The following is an 18,040-nucleotide window of genomic DNA, read 5'->3' on the forward strand; positions in this document are numbered from 1 at the left end:
TAAAATATCCAGCATTTACTGCATAGCTAAGATCCAACTGTCTGCACGAACTTCCTTCTCATTATAGCTATGCCTTTCCATTTAATTCTATAGTTATGGATTGACTAATATTCCAATCCTAATCTGTAAAGTGTGTATTAGCCTGCATATTAATTTGGTACAGAAGTGTGCACGTTGCAATTATTTAGCAGTTATTGGAACTGATTCTTCTGTTACGCTTATCTCATTCTCTCTGATTCATTCCAGCTGAAAGCAGTCTTTTGGCCTGCAAAAGCTACCTCCTACTACATTGATCAGATGTGAATAGTGCTTAACCATAACACTTCAACTGGATCCAGGATAGAATTATTGCAACACCAGCTATTATAGACTCAATAAATTTCAAATATCCCACTGCTACAGTTTTCTTTCCAGTAACTCATATGCCCTTGGTTAGCGCAGCCAAAGGAGGTTTATGGTGCAGCAAATGAAGATTGCAGAAAGCTAGTTCATTGGATATGCTTGGAAGCACCCATCAAGAAATTTAAGGGGCGGGAGGGGGGGAGAAAAGAACAACAAATCCCAAACAGGAGTAATTTTCCCCTAAGGTGGATCTGAAGTGTTCATTTTCGTTCTTGCAACACACCCACCTTTTATTTTCCCTGTGCTTTAGGGGCACTTCTCAACTAAAATTGAGGTCACATTTCAACAAAATAATCAGAGCGCGTGAAAGCAAGGGTCACTGCCTATTTGGTACATTTACATGGAAGAAAGCCAATTAGAGAGCAGCAGATCATTCCCAGAAGCAACAGGTAACCTTCTTTGAAGGAAGGTTAAAGTACACACTAAGAGTGGCTGAATATGCCAATCTCACATAATACAGGAGGGAAAAACTACAATGGAGAAAATCCTAGAGCAGGTATTCATTCAGTGATATAGCAATGGGCTTTATTGTTTTGAAGGATGGCTATAGTAGTTCTTTATAGAAGGAATTTAGCCTACAGTCCAAGGAAGAAAGTTCTACTGAACACATTGGGACTTTCCTCTCAGTCAAGATATGTGACCCATTGCACTGTATAAGTTCCAGTCAAGAATTATACAAAATTACACAACAAGCTCATTCAGGGAATTATTGGAAAAAGGAAATACTAACCTAGAGTCTATGGCTGATCTAAGGGTGAATGCTTTGGTTTTCCAGAAGCTTTTAGTCTTAGAACTGGGAAGCACTTGGATTTCATTCAAAAAATGGACCAGCTTGAACACAACAGGAAATATAGAAGTAAATAAAAGAATTTTACTGGGTATTTACCTTCACTCCTGTCACTGTGTTATGTGTTTTGTCAGCCGAGCTTCCATCCTAAGATTTACAGTAGCCTGCCAGAGAACTTTATCACGTCTCTGTAGTAACAGAGATAAGATTGTCTTGTGATTTCTGAGCTACTGCGCATGTCCAAGCTTAAGGAAGAAACTTCCTGATTTTTTTCTTTTGTCCGTCTCTGTGTTAAAAATGTAGTTAGTAAGTTTGTTTTATTTCTTTATAATAAAATGTTTCCTAGATTATGTTTCTTAGACTATATTTGGGTTTTCTTTCTTTAAAGTATACAGCATGGAATACAAGATCCATCTGTCTCTAATTAAGTGCAATTACCCCAGGGGAGTATCGAAGCTGATTTACGCTTTGACAGCTCCCTCTTTTCTCTACCTCTTGACCTGCACCTACTTGGCCTTGGAAAGGAATCCTTGTTCCAGAGGTAGCTGAAGGCCTTTCCTTGGAAGTGTTTGGTCTGGTTCGGTGGCATGTGTTTCAAGTTATAAATGTTTGGCTTTTATCTCTTTCCAGATTTCTGTGCTAAATCCCAATAGGTTAGATATTAATATTTTTAATGAGACACAAAACATGGTTAATCTTTGTCTTGGAAAGAACACAAAAAGACTGCATTATTGCTACAGTCAAGGTACTGCACTGGCTGTCAATTTGTTTCTAAGCCAAATATGAAATATTATTGGTTAAAGTCTCAAGATGGCTTAGATAGCAATAAGACTTATATACCACTTCATAGTGCTTTACAGTACTCTCTAAGCAGTTACCCCCAACAATCTGGGTCCTCATTTTACCAGCCTCAGAAGGATGGAAAGCTGAGTTGACCTTAAGCCAGTGAGGATTGAACTCCTGGCAGTGAGCTGAATTATCCTACAATACTATGTTCTAACCACTGCACCACCACAGCCCTTAGAAAAGATACAAGCTTTTAAAGAGAATATCTCTTCCTGCATCAATTTACAAGTTTACTGAAACCATCTAAGGAAGTTTGTCTATGGCAAATTCAGTTCAAATCTTTTTTGTTTTGTTAATTCTTGCAGAGTTGATTGCCTTAATACTTTATATGCTCAAGAGACCTTGAAATACATCTGTTAGAAAGGCTGTTGATTGTTGATTAATTGGAATAATTTGATTTGTATTGTTTAAACTGTTAAACTATAGCTCTTTAAACTTGATTTTCACTTGGTTTTATTATAAATGTAGTCATCATACATCCTTTATTATAGTCCTTTCTTTCAGAAATCCTTTAGATTTATTTCTTTTTCAAAAAAACCCTCACTTTTGTTTTTTATTTTGCTCATGTAATTTTTATCGTTCAAATGATACCACTTAATGCACAGTCTTTCACATTCATATGAAAAATATGGAAACTGAATTGCCCTTTTATAACAAATTTATATTTACTGTTTAAATTTAGATTTTCATTTTGTAGGGTTTTTTTTCCTGGTTTTGCTCTTGAATTCTCCTTTGTTATGCAAAATCAGAAACATAACCAATTTTTCCTTATGAATCTATTTCAGATTTGCTCCTTGTTCAGATTTATTCTTTTTCCCCCCAATATTTATTGAAAATATGGTCACCAAAGTTATTAATTACCAAGAGACTTTGGTGATTATCTGCAAACTAAGTAAAATGAAATGAAATAGTAAAATATTGTGAAAAATTCAGGAACATTAATATAGCACCTGTCTATGACCTATTAAAGCAACTATGTCTTCTGCTGAAACCATATAACCTGGAAAAAGTCATTTCTGTTTTAATGAATCACAAAAAGTGTTGCATTCACACTTCAAAGCACCACTTTTGAATCCAACGTGTAACAGAGGCCTGTAAATGTGTATTTCTTGTAGCATTTCAGCAGCACCCACAAAGTGTAGTTAGGTGTCCTTTCAGTAGAAAGATGTGCACACATCTATGTTCATGCATCAGAAAGCACACAGGCAACCAACGGTAATCTGAGCTGACACTTTCTCAAATGGAAGTATCACCTTTCTTTACCTGATTTCAACTTATGGAACAATATTACATTTTTTGTACCATATGTACAACACTGAAGAAATTTTGCAGGTTATGGATACAACAACATATTATTCTGTTAGTCCAGCATTCTTATAGGACAGATATCTATTGAAAACATCACAAACAGCACACATGTGTATAAAAGCACTCTTCTATTCATCTTCCTCAAGAATTGGTATGGTAAGATATACACCCTCAGACCAGGGGTGAAATCCGACCGGTTCAGACCGGTTCAGGTGAACCACTAGGGATAATTGGCATTGGTTTGCCAAAACGGTAGTAATCACCCCTCGTTGGCCCCATCCACGCTCGGCCAGTCACCGCTCACCTCTTCTGGCCACTTGATATTCCACAGAATTCAATGTTAAATGCAGCAGAGAGAATGCTAACTTTTCTCCCTCCATTCAGAACGGAGCTGCTGCAGCCTGTCCCTTTAATGTAGTCCCCATGAGGGAGGGGGCGGGGGAAGCAGCTGGAATGGAGCTGTTTTTGTGAAAGTCAGGAAAATAAGGAAGGGGATTTTCCTGCCTGTCATCCATTCCTCAATCTCAGCACAGACAGAGAGAAGGAATATTCCCCTCTCCATTTTCCAGCCAGGAGTGGCTGGGAGGGGAGGAGCCAGTGAGAAACCCCTCGATGTGAGTGATGTCGAGTTGGCCATGCCCACCCAGTCACATGACCTCCCCCCAACAAGCCACGCCCACAGAACCGGTAGGGGAATTTTTTTAATTTTACCACTGCCTCAGACGATGAAGATTATCGATGGCCATTGCCAGCTCTCTTTTAAGACTTTATTTAAGCTCCTTCTAATGACAGTTGCATTTGTGACTATCATGAAATTTTATTCTAGAGAAGTCAACAGTTCAGCTAAATACTTTCTTTTATTAGTCATCATTCCAAATGACTTTTCTAGCTAAACACTTTATTCTATTAATCATCATTCCTTATGATTTTTCTACTTTCTCCACAGCATATGATTGTTTTACACAATCATAAGACAGTGAGGGGAAAGGGGGAGAGGGAGGGAGAGAATATTTTGCTGTTTCAATTTATTCATTAGCTCTACATCCTATGTTTTCCTTGGGAGAAGGTCCATATTTTTTTTGCCATACAACTCTCTGGAAAAAGTTGGATTGGCTGATTACAAGTCACCCAATTTGTTTCAAGGCTGAAGGTGGATGAGAATCTGGATTTCCCTTGTCCTAGTCTAAAGCCTTTATATTATGTCATACATGGATGCTTTAAAAAATTGCACTGAAAACATGGCTTCTTTAGCAAGTGGAAACTTGCTTAAAGGTATTCTACATGTACAATTCCATACATTCCAAAGCACTTCTAAATCATTTTCAAAGCATATTAATTTTGCTGTTGACTGGACTTGAGGTATCTTTCCTATGTCTTGTCAGCTGCCTTTCTGCAGAGATACATCAACTTAACTTTCATCTTTCTTTTCAGTTACCTTTCATCTTTCTATTTCAAGTAAGTTCAACAGCACTTCTGTATCGGTTCAAAAAAGCATATTGAGCTTGAATAGCTTGAATAGCCTACACTAGTCAAGATAGACAGATTTTTGGTGGCTAATGGCTGTACAACATTAGGACGCAGGGAGTATCAAGGCCAACTGTGGGCCATATTGTATTATGTATGTGGGAACTGCTGGGATCTTTGGGAATTTGAGAGGAATTTAGAAACAGCCCTTTCATTGCTTAAACATACACACAGTTCTCTTGGTTCCTGCCCCAAAATAGTGGGTAATATATTACTGCTTTTCAGCCACGTTAATAAAATAGGGTTTGAAACTTCCAGGCAGCCTTTGAATTGCAGATTGCCGACACAAGTAAATTGAATTAAAATTGAACTACTAATTATATACAAAGTAGATACACCCTACTAGGCACTTTGCACAGGAAGCATAAGATAGAGCCAGTCTGTGTCACTTTGACATTTTTTTTTATCAAGCTACGTGTTTAGATGCTCTAACAAGGTCAAAATAAGGAGCTGTATCATTGCTTATGAAGCTAGTCAAAATAAACACAGACATCTTTATTATCAGCAGAGGAGTTTCATGGCTAATGAAAGGGGTTGTTGTTGTTTTGGGTCTATGCAAAAAGTCCTACAGAATAAACAAATAATGCATTTATGCTAGATAAGGCAAAGTCAGCTGATTTCTATGCTGAGCAGGTTTAATTTTCTTTGAAGAAATTGAAGTTAAATATTGGGGAATTGGATGAAAAAGCAGGTAAATTGCTGGCACATTGCCTGAAGCAAAAGTGCCAGCAGAATATAATTTTTGAAATACTAACAGAAGATGGTCAGAGAATTATGGATTCTCAATCTATTAGGAAACAGGTTTATTTTATTTTATTTTTTAAAAATGTGTCATACAAATTGGAGGGCAAGACTGATCAACAAGATATTAATAAATACTAAAGGCAAATTAATATCACAGGTTAATACTGATATTTTAAGAAATGCTTTGTCATACCAAGAAATATTAGAAACTATTCAATTGATGAAAATGAGAAATTGACAGGCCAGAAGGCTTCCCACCCAAATGATATACATCAATATACTACTATAACTCTCACTTATAGTGCAAACTGATTCAACAAAATATGTTATTTTAAGTTGCAACCAAATCACCAAGCTCGAAGTTCAAACCAACAGCATAACTATCAGCCCAAGTTACTAAAATTCAAAGACATGTTATTTTAAGTTTACCAGATACTCCAAATAATGTATTTGAAAGGATGAATGGGTGTTTTTTTTTTCCTGCTACTGTTGTAAAAAAAAAATTGAAGGTTAGGGAGAATGTGTGACATATCTATTTTTGAGAAAGCTATTTTATCTATTAAAAATATCCTTGTTCGGTTCGTGGAGTAGATGTTATGATATTTTATGTTAGAGAATCATTTATCATTTTGTTTTTTTCCTAATTAGATTTAGAAATCTGTGCAACATTTGATTAATATGTGATAAACATTGTTTCTTTATTTTCTGTTTTGTCATTTTGATGGGTTTTTTCCCCGTACTTTGTATTTTTATTACTTTTTGTAAAACTTGTTAGGGTATTTTTTTAAAAAATAAAATTAAGGCTAAGTTAACATTTAGAGATAAGTGCCTAAAAGTATCCCTTTTTATAATTTAGGAACTGGAGATTGTCTTCACCTGGTCAGCTTTCAACTAAAGTGAATCTTCCTTTTTAAACTCTACACAGTCCTATGAAACTTTTTGATTAAGCCAAGGAAAGCAAATCCTAGCAAAGTCTAGGCAAAGACAGAACAAAGTTTAAGAATTAAATAAGCCAGTAGAAGGAAAATCAATGGTCAACATCAATGGAACTGGTCTAGCAACAATAGTGACAGTTTTCATAAAATTTCAGATACAGAAGTGCTTTTTCTGGAGGCAACTGGGCTTCCTTGTATTTTCTTTGAAGTCATTTCACTTCTCATCCAAGAAGCTTCTTCAGCTCTGACAGGATAGTGGGGAATTCTTGGATAAGAAGTGAAACGTTTTTTTCAAAGAAAAAAAAACAAGAAAGTCCAGTCGCCTCCAGAAAAAGCACCTTTGGGACAACCATGACCTGCATGACTGAGAATCTCTACAGACTTCAGATACAGAAAGAACTTTAACCCAGTAAAGAAAATCTTTTTATGATTTCATGTAAGGTCTTTTCTATATTGCAGCCTTCAGCTGCTTTTCTGCCATATCTAAAAAGGCTAGTAATTATTTTTCAGATTTTAATCCTCTTGTCTACTTGACCACAGTAATGCCCAAATTTTTATCTCGTTTGAGAATAATATACCTCAATTTTACACACACACACACACACACATAAAATTTATATTTGCTGATAAAGAAATAAAGGGAAACTAGTATAGATCTATTTCAAGCTATTTAGCTCTCATCAGCTAGCCATACCCTTACTCAGATTCGAACTTGGGCTATGTGTGTGTGTGTGTGTGTGTGTGTGTGTGTGTGTGTGTGTGTGTGTAACATGATTAGTAGACTCCTCTGCATCTTTGTTTTTCATATATATGCCAAGGAAACAAACTTTCTCTTTTTCTCTTCTCTTCTCTCTGTATGTGTGTGTATCTAGGTGCTCTCACATGCCCCTTCAAGTCAGTTTTTGACTAGTTCCTGCAGTTTTCTTAGCAAGGTTTCTCAGAAATTGTTTGAAATTCCCTGCTTCCTAGGGCTAAAAGAAAGAGAGCAAAAGAACCAAGGTCACCTGGCTTGCTTTGCCCCTAAAGTAAGATGGAACTCATGGCCTCCCGGTTTCTAGCCAGAAGCCATGACCAATACAGCAAACTGGTTTTCTCTTCTGTGAGTATGTTTTTTTTTTTTTAAATAAAATTCTGATGGTATTTCTTTGAAGGAGAAAAAATAAGAATTCTATTATTTCTCATCCTTCATGTTAAAAGAGAAAATTTATAGAATACTTGTCAATCCACCCAGTTTAAAAAAAAAACAAAGCCATTGTCAGCATTTCTCATCCTTCATGTTAAAAGAGAAAATTTATAGAATACTTGTCAATCCACCCAGTTTAAAAGAAAAACAAAGCCATTGTCAGCATTTTAACTTTTTTTTTAAATTTTTGATTTATATGCCGCCCTTCTCCGGAGACTCAGGGCGGCTTACAATGCGTTAAGCAATAGCCTTCATATTTTTGTATATTTTATACAAAGTCAGCTTATTGCCCCCACAAACTGGGTCCTCATTTTATCTACCTTAGAAAGGATGGAAGGTGCAACATTTCACTATTGCACCTGTTTAAAAAAAATCAACTTTTTGTGGCTGTTAGACAGCCCAGCCCAAAATGGCCATTGAAGGGAAAGTAAGGGATAGGTCCATCAGAGCAAACACCAGTCAGTTGGAAGAGAGCCATTTTTATAAGAGGAAATGAAAGTCAGGCGGCAGATTGGAATGCCCTGTTTGACTCAACAACAGGGAAAATAACTACTTTTGATGCAGAGCATGGGTAGGTACAAGCCGAACATTACCCGATTCCAAAGTGACAGGCTTCCAGTCCATATTGAGGCAAGTGGAGAAGAACAGATCATCTCAAAGTCTCTTTGAGATATTTAGATAAGGTTGCAATTCTATTTATATTTAGCTACTAGTAAATTGTACTGAGAGACCCACATTGGTCCAATGGTTAAGGGCACCAGGCTAGAAATTAGAATGCCATGGATTCTAGGCTTGCTTTGGCATGAAGCCACCTGGATGATCTTTGATCTCTCTCCCCCCCCTCTCTCTCTCTCACACACACACACAGACAGAGAGAGAAAGAGAGAGGGGGGGAGAGAGAGAGAGAGAGAGAGAGAGTGAGTCCCGGGAAGGAGGCAATGGCAAACAAGTTACTTCTGAAAATCTTGCCAAGAGAACCTCAGGGACTGGTCCAGGTAGTTGCCAGGAGTCCACATTGACACAAACACATACACACCTACTGATTGAGAATTACATCAGAGTAAACATTCAGGTCTGTTTCAGGAACTCATGAGAAAGTGCCAAGTACAAATTGTAATGAAACATAAAAGCCGAGAAGTCGGCCACTACTTGCATACTTGTTTCATGACAGCATCCAAGTCTTATTACTGGAATCAATTAAACCCCATTACTGCTACATGCTGGAAACATCTTCCTTTATAAAGTGACTATCACACATCAAAAACAGTGACAAAGGAGAAAAATGTTCTTTTGCTTATGTAACAAAAGTTATGTAAGAGGTAAAAGAGGTTCATTTGGTCATTTATGAGAGCAAGAAAAGTACTGAGGCATGGGAGATAGCTTTCAATAGTTTTTGCAGTGTAGTGAAATTTTCCATTTCAGAGGCTTGAAATTAAATGTAAGGGCATTATGTTCGTCAAAACTGCTAGTTTAGGTGTACCAGAGGGAAGCAGTAGTTTGCAACAGCTTTGTTCTTTGTTCACATCTTTTTTTTTTCATTTGCTAATTGAAATGGAGTGTTTTGCATGTGTGAAGTATATTCATCACAGGTGAAACACAGACATTTCATTTAATCACCTCAGTAACGTATCACCTCAGAAACACATTTTTAAAATTGTGGCAGGTTTAAACATTTCATTAAATTTTTAGTAATCAGGAAAACTTTAGCACTTTTCATTGGCAAGTAATTAAATGGATACATCATGGAATTATTTTTTTTCTATAAAATATCTCAGGATCAATGTTATTTTATGGTAAAGCAATCTCACTTTTTAGTGCAGGCTATTAATACAAATTTTTATCCAATTTAAATGTAGCAAATCAACTAGTATATGTCAAATTCTGGAATGACCCTGGATTTTGGTAAGTAGCGAGCATGGACTGTTTGTTATTATTTGGTATTCTGAAATACTTTTGCATTGTTCTTCAGCCAAGATTAGTAGCAATTGCAAAATACAATAATAAAATAATGAAATTCATTCTTATTTAATTTTGGGAGGGATTAAAATGATGGGACAAATATGATTGGTTTCGCATATCATACTATGCCAGGATGTGATCTGATTGCTTTTGGTCATCTTCTGCAGTTTATAGTTTGTGTTGAATCAAGCTACCATGTTTTGTCCAACAAACCATGGCTTTATGTGAATTGTAAATCTAGCATATAAAAGTGTTTGTCTTGACACATATAAGTGGAACAAATGCTGTGAAGTGTCTTTCTCATGGGGATATACACAAGATGGAAAATATGTCTTCCATCTTGTATATAAAGTACCAAAAGACAAGACAAGAAACAATGGGTGTAAACTAATCAAGGAGAAAAGAAATGTAGAACTAAGGAGAAATTTCTTAACAGTGAGAATAATTAACCAGTGGAACAGCTTGCCTTCAGAAGTTGTGGGTGCTCCATCGCTGGAGGGTTTTAAGAAGAGATTGGACAGCCACTTGTCTGGTATGATATAGAGTTTCCTCCTTGAGCAGGGAGTTAGACTAGAAGACTTCTAAGATCCCTTCCAACTCTGTAAATTCTGTTTTTGTTTCAGACCTAATACTGTGTTCTAAATTTCTGTTAAAGAATTCCAGTGGGTTGCAATTTGGCAGAAACAAAAGTCCAAATATTTTTATTTGTTTTTCAGAATTTTGGCCACAATGAACACTGCAAGGACCAGTTTTATAGAGCACAAAGGACAAAGCTCATGCATCTTCCTATAACAGATCTTTCCGGCACCTTGTCTTCCCTGCCTCTCTAATTTCCTCAGCTGCCATAATATCCTTGACATTTTCCCACTCCTCTCTCTCTCTCATTCCCCATCTCTCAATTTCTGCACATCACATTTGCATTTCAGAAACACTCTGGAACAAAAACACTCAGTTTCTTTCTATATCTGGACCAACCATATGTTTCATATACATGGACATGAATCATCCCAAGACATTGGTTCCATGCACAGAATAGTTCATAAATGGGCTTGTTCCTTCCTAATCCCTCAACTTTCTCACTATTGGCCGTGCTGGCTGAGGCTGCTGCAAACTAATACTCAGCAGCATCTGAAACATCAACAGCATTGTGCTAGATTACTTAAAGCAGGGGTCCCCAAACTTGGCAGCTTTAAGACTTGTGGACTTCAACTTCCAGAATTCTCCAGCCAGCTGGCTGGAGAATTCTGGAAGTTGAAGTCCACAAGTCTTAAAGCTGCCAATTTTGAAGACCTCTGACTTAAAGGGTAGCAGAGTACAAGAACTATGTAACTAAACAAACCAAGATGGTGGGATATGCTAGATTCAGTCTTCCTCTTATTGCCTAGTTCATTCCATTAAACCAAAGATATATAGGCCAAAATCTATCCAAATAAACATTTGTTAGCCAAATCTAGATTGGTTCTGCCTCAGCACACTGGATTTCCATTAGCACCTGAGACAGGAAGACTATTTAATTTACAATTTATTTGAAATGATTCGATTAAAAATAATTCCCTTCGTACGCAAGAGAAAGGAACAAAAGACTTACATTTACTTTTATAGTTTGCCCAACAAAGAAACTTCAAAGTAAAAGTTGATTGGATTAGGAAAAAAATCATATGTCCAGTTATATCAGGAATAATTAGACATCCAGTAATATGTCAGCATCAGGCTTGAAAAGAGCATTGCAATCTGAATAAAAGTAAAAGGAACATTTACAAAGGAAAAAAACCATCAAAATGTATATTAGTAAAGATACATTCAGAGTGTTTTTCTAGCGCTGGGTTTGAATGCTTGCTTTATTCATTGAGGCTTGGGAACAACTAAAAAGAAAAGCAATTTTCAATGTATCGGAGAGAGAGACAGAGAGAGAGAGGGAGGAAGAGAGAGAGAGAGAGAGAAGGCAAATTAAAATATAAGAAACATCCATGTTAATTAGCCAGTACAACAGTACTACAAAACCAGAGGTGGGTTTCAGCAGGTTCTGACCAGTTCTGGAGAACCGGTAGTGGAAATTTTGAGTAGTTTGGAGAACCAGTAGTAAAAATTCTGACTGGCCCCACCCCCATCTATTCTCTGCCTCCCAAGTCCCAACTGATTGGGAGGAAATGGGGATTTTGCAGTAACCTTCCCCTGCCATGCCCACCAAGCCACGCCCACCAAGCCATGCCACACCACCAAGCCACACCTACAGAACTGGTAGTAAGAAAATTTGAAACCCACCACTGTACAAAACCCATATTGCAAGTATTACAAAGTCCATGCTGCATGGCCCTTACATTCCAGGCTAATTTTTCTATAATTATGGCAAAGAGGTCCTGCAGAAGCAAGATGGAATATAACTGATTAAGTTATTCAAGTTACTGATTGGTCGGGTCGAATTTGCCTTCTGGAAAGTTATTCCTAGATTACTAGAAAATCTCTGTTGGGTGAACTTACTTGGTCTTCAAGAAGTTGCCATATAATAATGTATAAAAGTATTTCAAATGAATGTTGAAGATGTAAATGAAAATGTAAAGGAGCGACATTTTTTCATTTATGGTGGACATGTGATAAAGCGAAGAAATATTGGAGTAGGATTCATATTCTAATACAGAAAATTCTTATTTTCTGAAGATAATTATGTGAAGATAAAATGAAACCAGAAACTTTTCTTTTGGGCTTAATGGAAAAAGACTTGGGTGGAAACATTGGAACTCTGATCTTATATATGTTGACTGCAGCAAGACTACTGTATGCACAGGAATGGAAGGACATTTCGATTCCCACCATGGTGAATGGCTACAAAAGTTGATGGAGTTAGCAGGAATGGCTAAATTGACAATTTTGATTGAAGAAAGAATATAAGTACTTTTGTTTCTACTTGGAAACCGCTTCTGGACTTTGTGGTTGAGGTGGAAAAAAATGAAACTTTGATATTGAGTTTTACTGATTAGACTGATTTGTCATTATAAAAATGGCTAGTTTATACTTTTATGGATAAGTAAAAGGTTGAGGTTTGATGTTAATGCCTTATTCTACTACAACAGAGGGAGTCAGAAGTCACACACACCCTTTTTTTCTTTTTCCCCTCTCTTCCACACTTCTCTCGTCTTCCCCTCCTCTTTGTGTCCTACTATTTGCTTTTGCATTTTTGTACTTTATACTATAAACTAAGAAAAAATAAATAAATAAATGAAAAAGAAGTTGCCATATAATAAAGGCCAAACTTTGCTGGGGACTTCCCAAGAATCACCCTGAAAGAATCATCACATATTTAAGTTCTTGATAAGTTTAGTTAGCAAAAGTCAAGTATGTTTTCATTACTAGAATCTACCTTTAGTTATATTGTAACCTGTAAACAATTTCAAGCTGGTCTCAGTTGAAACTGTTCCTTTATTCAGTTTCTTGCTCCTGTTCTAGACTGCTGGGTGAACTTCCCTGTTTAGTTGAATATGGGGAGGAGGAAGAACCTTTGAAAAGGCGGCCTATCCTACTCGGGAAGAACAATATATTTTTTTTAATTTGATTTATATGCCGCCCTTCTCCAGAGACTCAGGGCGGCTTACAATGTGTTAAGCAATAGCCTTCATACTTTTGTATATTTATACAAAGTCAGTTTAGTGCCCCAATAATCTGGGTCCTCATTTTACCTACCTTAGAAAGGATGGAACGCTGAGTCAACCTTGAGCCTGGTGAGATTTGAACTTGCAGTAATTGCAGGTAGCAGGTGTAAGTGGATGTTAATTAGTCTGCTGAGCCACCAGAGCTCAATTACAATGAGATTTAAAAATTGTAAACCTTACCGAACTGGAAATACAGATACTCCTCCCCAAATCTTCACATGAATACTTTTGTTGTTGTTGTTAGTTGTGAAGTCATGTCCGACCCATCGTGACCCCATGGAAAATGTTCCTCCAGGCCTTCCTATCATCTACCATCCCCTGGAATCTATTTAAGCTCACGCCAACTGCTTCAGTGACTCCATCCAGCCACCTTATTCTCTGTCGTCCCCTTCTTCTTTTGCCCTCAGTTGTTCCCAGCATTAGGCTCTTCTCCAGTGAGTCCTTCCTTCTCATTAGATGGCCAAAGTATTTGAGTTTCATCTTCAGGATCTGGCTTTCTAAAGAGCAGTCAGGGTTGATCTCCTCTAGGACTGACCAGTTTAATCGCCTTGCAGTCCAAGGGACTTGCAGGAGTCTTCTCCAGCACCATAGTTCAAAGGCCTCAATTCTTTGGCCCTCAGCCTTCCACATGAATACTAAAGATAGCTATTTTAATCTTAGTGCAGCTTATCTACACATACAGTCGATCTTACCCAAGAGGCCAAGAAGAGTTGCCTTATCCTATTCCAATATATAAGGTGATGGCTACTGGGACCAGAATTTATATTGCTAAGAAATGCAGTCATAAAGCATTATATCACATGACCAAATCACTTAGCAACAGCAGCTCCAGAGCACTGGTTGGCATTGTTAAACATGACATCAAGGGTCACCATTTGTGACCTCCTGCCAACTTGCCACCCTCCTGACTTTGCTTGAAGGAAGCTGGCAGTGAAGGTCACAGATGGGGACCCTTTGCCTGCAAAATGCTGTAACATCGTAATTGCTAGCCTGTCGCTGACTGCCCAGATCACAATTATATGATCATAGTAAGTTAGAACAGTTGCTGAACAAGTAAGTGTTAAGCAAAGCCCGTCTGTACTTACATGTTTATGAGAAATCATCATCGGTACTCCACAACAGAATTATCCTTGGAGGTTCAGACTAACTCTCCTACTCCTGTTATATTAACAGTTTCCTTTCTATCCCTAATGAAATAACATTGAGCTATTTAGAAACAATGGGGAACTGTGTCTTACCTTTTCCTTCTACAAGATATATCACCACTTTTGGGGTAGAATTATTTGCCTGACATGAATAACGCCACTCTCATTGCTACATGGAAGGAGGATATCACTGCCAAAGGATTTACTGCTCCTCGAGCTATAGGCAAAGTACATTCTTTTAAGGGCTTAAATACTTTAAGCCATTACAGAACCTCATTTCAAAATCATGATTACTTCATTGAAATTCACGGAGACAAACATGATTTAAAAACAAAGTTCAACCTGAGAAATTAACTATTGCTGCTCTGAAAAATATCCAGAGAAAAATATTCTCAACAGAGGCCCAGATTTTTCAGGGTATAATTGTAACAACTGTTGTAAGGCAGAGGTGTTAAATTCACATTGTCATGGCAGTGTCATGTGATGTATCAGGATTTTTTCCCCCTTCGTGAAACCAGGCATGGACATGTCCAGCGCATGATGCATCCAGCCTGGTGGGCCAGGAGTTTAATAGCCCTGTTGTAAGGAAACTGGCTGACAACAGGTGATGTACAGGCTGTGAAGTATAGGCCTCTACTCCCACTTTAGCAGATGACCAAGGAAAAAGACTGGAACTTCACAACAACAACAAAAAAGTGAGTGCCAGTGATGCCCGCAGAATCAATATTTGCAAGATGACAGGTGTGGTGTCATGATTAAAAACTCCATCCTTTTGGGACATTCATGCAGCTCTTGTGAAAAAGGGGGAGACTTTGTGACTGCCGTCTTGCAGAATTTGATGCTTCCCATAGCTGATCATGAAGGGTATTTCAGCCTTGTGTTTTTAATGGAAAAATTGAGGGGGGGAGGAGGACAAATAGGAAATTTTTACTTTTTTAAAAAAAAATGCAGGGCAGTCCTACTTAACAACCCTAATTGGGACCAGAATTTCCATTGCTAAGTGAAGTAATTGTTAGATGAAATATCATGCAACCACACAGCTTAGTAATGGCAGTACCAATAGGCCAGGACTTCACATTTCTCCTGCCCTGCCATGCTTACTTCCACTTCAACACCCCACATCCAGCTGTAAAATCTGGCTGGATCTATCCAACTCATGAGAACCGGTAGTGCCGGTGGCGGGAGGCTCCGCCTACCCGCCAGGATGTCATTACATCCCGTTTTTTACCCTCTGCACAAAGGAAATTCTGGTCTCAATTAGGGTTGCTAAGTGAAGCAATTTTAGATGAAATATCATGTGACCACACAGCTTAGTGATGGCAGTACTAGTAGGCCAGGATGTCACATTTCTCCTGCCCTGCCATGCTTACTTCCACTTCAACACCTCACATCCAGCTCGCTCACATTCCTGAACTGGTAGCAAAGGTAAATACATTTCACTGCTGCCCGCATCAACCTATCTGGAGTACAGGGTGTCCAAAAGGTAGAGAAGGGGGAAGATAGGTGGGTTGAAATATACTCAGTGGTCTTAAATACAGGTGAACTGCCAAGTGCCCAAATTTTGATTATGTGACCATAAAAGCATTGCAATGGCTGTAACTATGGAGAAGCCAGAGAAAGTCACAAGTCACTCTCATAAGTTGCTCCTGCTGCTTTCTCTTTAAGAACTTCACAATGGAATGATCTTGTACTCTTTAGGACCAGCAGTGGGATTCAAATTTTTTTACTGCCGGTTCTGTGGGTGTGGCTTGGCTTGGTGGACGTAGCTTGGCTTGGTGGGTGTGGCAGGGGAAGGATACTGTAAAATTTCCATTCCCACCCCACTCCAGGAGAAGGTTATTGCAAAATCCCCATTTCCTCCCGATCAGCTGGGACTCGGGAGGCAGAGAATAGAAGGGGACTGGGCCAGTTAGAGGTGGTATTTACCGGTTCTCTGAACTACTCAAAATTTCCACTACTGGTTCTCCAGAACGGGTCAGACCCTGCTGAATACCACCTCTGTTTAATACCCTTCATCTGCCCAACAGGAAATGAAACTTAGGCAATGCTTCATTGGGCAAAATAAGCTTATTTTCTTCTTTTTTGTTAAAAAAGTGTATTTTCATCTGAAAATAGTGCTTTCTGTTTCTGATTCATTTGAGGACAAAATGAAATTAATAATGTTGATGGTTAATGGTTTCTTCCTTCCCTCTCTCCCTCCCTCCCTTCCTCCCTTCTTTCCTTTTGTTCTTTCTTTCTTCTTTTTTCAGATAGTTCTTATTAGGAATTTCCTCATTTAGCAATTGCTCATGATGAGAAATTGTGATGAAAAGTAAATTTAGGACTATGTCTTGCATTTACGACCTCTGATGCTGGTCTCCAATGTGATCCCTAGACAATGGTTACTATACTGCTTCAACATTTCTCCAGCAATAATACCTATAATGCAAGGGTGAAATCTAAATTTTTTTGCTACCGATTCTGTGGGCATGGCTTAATTAGTGGGTGGGGCTTGGTGGTAAGGTGACTGGGTGGGCATGGCCAAGTCAATGTCACTTCTTTGCCCTTTTTTAACCTACAAAACACAACACAACACAATTGTCTCACCCACAATGTAAAAGCAGCTGTGCTAGACCCAAAATGGCCCCTGCAACAAGCAGGAACCTCACACAGCCACAAAAAACCCAAAAAACCAACTTTCACACTTTACACACACAAAATTCCACATACAGCTTTGTGAGATTTTGTGTGTTTGTGTAGTTAGAGTGAAACACTACAGAAGCGCACTAAATCTCAGAAAGCTGCACAAATATTATTTTATTTTATTTTATTTTTATTTTTATATAAAAGCAGTTAAATTTAAAACTTCCTAAACTTTAAATGGCTAGGTCTAAAAAAAGAACAACTAAAAAAAACCCCAATTAACTATTTTTTAAAAGCTCCCAAAGGGGAAAAAACTTACTCAATAGAACAGGGGTCTCCAACCTTGGCAACTTTAAGACTTGTGGACTTCAACTCCCAGAATTCCTCAGCCAGCTTTGCTGGGAGTTGAAGTCCACAAGTGCAGATAGAGCTGCTCACCGATGAGCTTGATTGCAGGCAGGGAGATTCAGTTGCTTGCTGATGCAATGGATTGCAGGTATTATAGCAAGCAAAGCAAGGAGGCATTGCGACCAGCAGCTAAGGTAATCAAGCTGAAGGCTGGGGGGGGGAGAAAAAAGAAACTTTTTTTCTTTTAAATGGGTCTGACAATCCAAGCTGAGTTGCCTGGTTAGCAGGCAACTCAGCTGGGATCGTCAGAGCTTGGCTCGTCAGAGCCATTTAAAAGAGAAAAAAGGCTATGATGATCACGCAGCTCAGCTGGGCATGGGGGGCGGGGGCAGGGATTTTTGCTACCAGTTCTCTGAACTGCCCACCGCCATCGCTACCTACTCGCCCAAGCCAGTCCGAACTGGGAGCATTTCACCCCTGCTATAATGGTGGCATTGGGGTGTATACAAATTCTTTATGTTTGCAACCCCATCGCCTTTACATCCCTCTTTTATATTCAAAATGTTTCAAGCTTAAGGATGCTGAGATACTCT

At 38.3% G+C, this 18,040-nt stretch overlaps 1 long non-coding RNA gene across 4 annotated transcripts in view; it reads left to right on the forward strand.

Annotated features, from left to right (window-relative positions):
* The first annotated feature begins 14,252 nt into the window (after positions 1-14,252).
* The window catches only part of LOC117661271 (uncharacterized), a 62,861-nt gene continuing 59,073 nt past the window's right edge, over positions 14,253-18,040 (forward strand). For 2 of the 4 annotated variants that reach the window (XR_015733181.1, XR_009622187.2), the window contains exons 1-2: positions 14,253-14,385; positions 14,996-15,172. This is a non-coding gene — a long non-coding RNA (uncharacterized LOC117661271). Of the gene's footprint in view, positions 14,386-14,995; positions 15,256-18,040 lie in introns of those variants that run through there. The other 2 variants (XR_004594751.2, XR_015733182.1) reach the window with 2 other exon arrangements.

Source organism: Pantherophis guttatus, chromosome 3, assembly GCF_059756535.1.
Source record: "Pantherophis guttatus breed Tessera chromosome 3, ASM5975653v1, whole genome shotgun sequence".
In the NCBI taxonomy this organism is placed as follows: Eukaryota; Metazoa; Chordata; class Lepidosauria; order Squamata; family Colubridae; genus Pantherophis; species Pantherophis guttatus.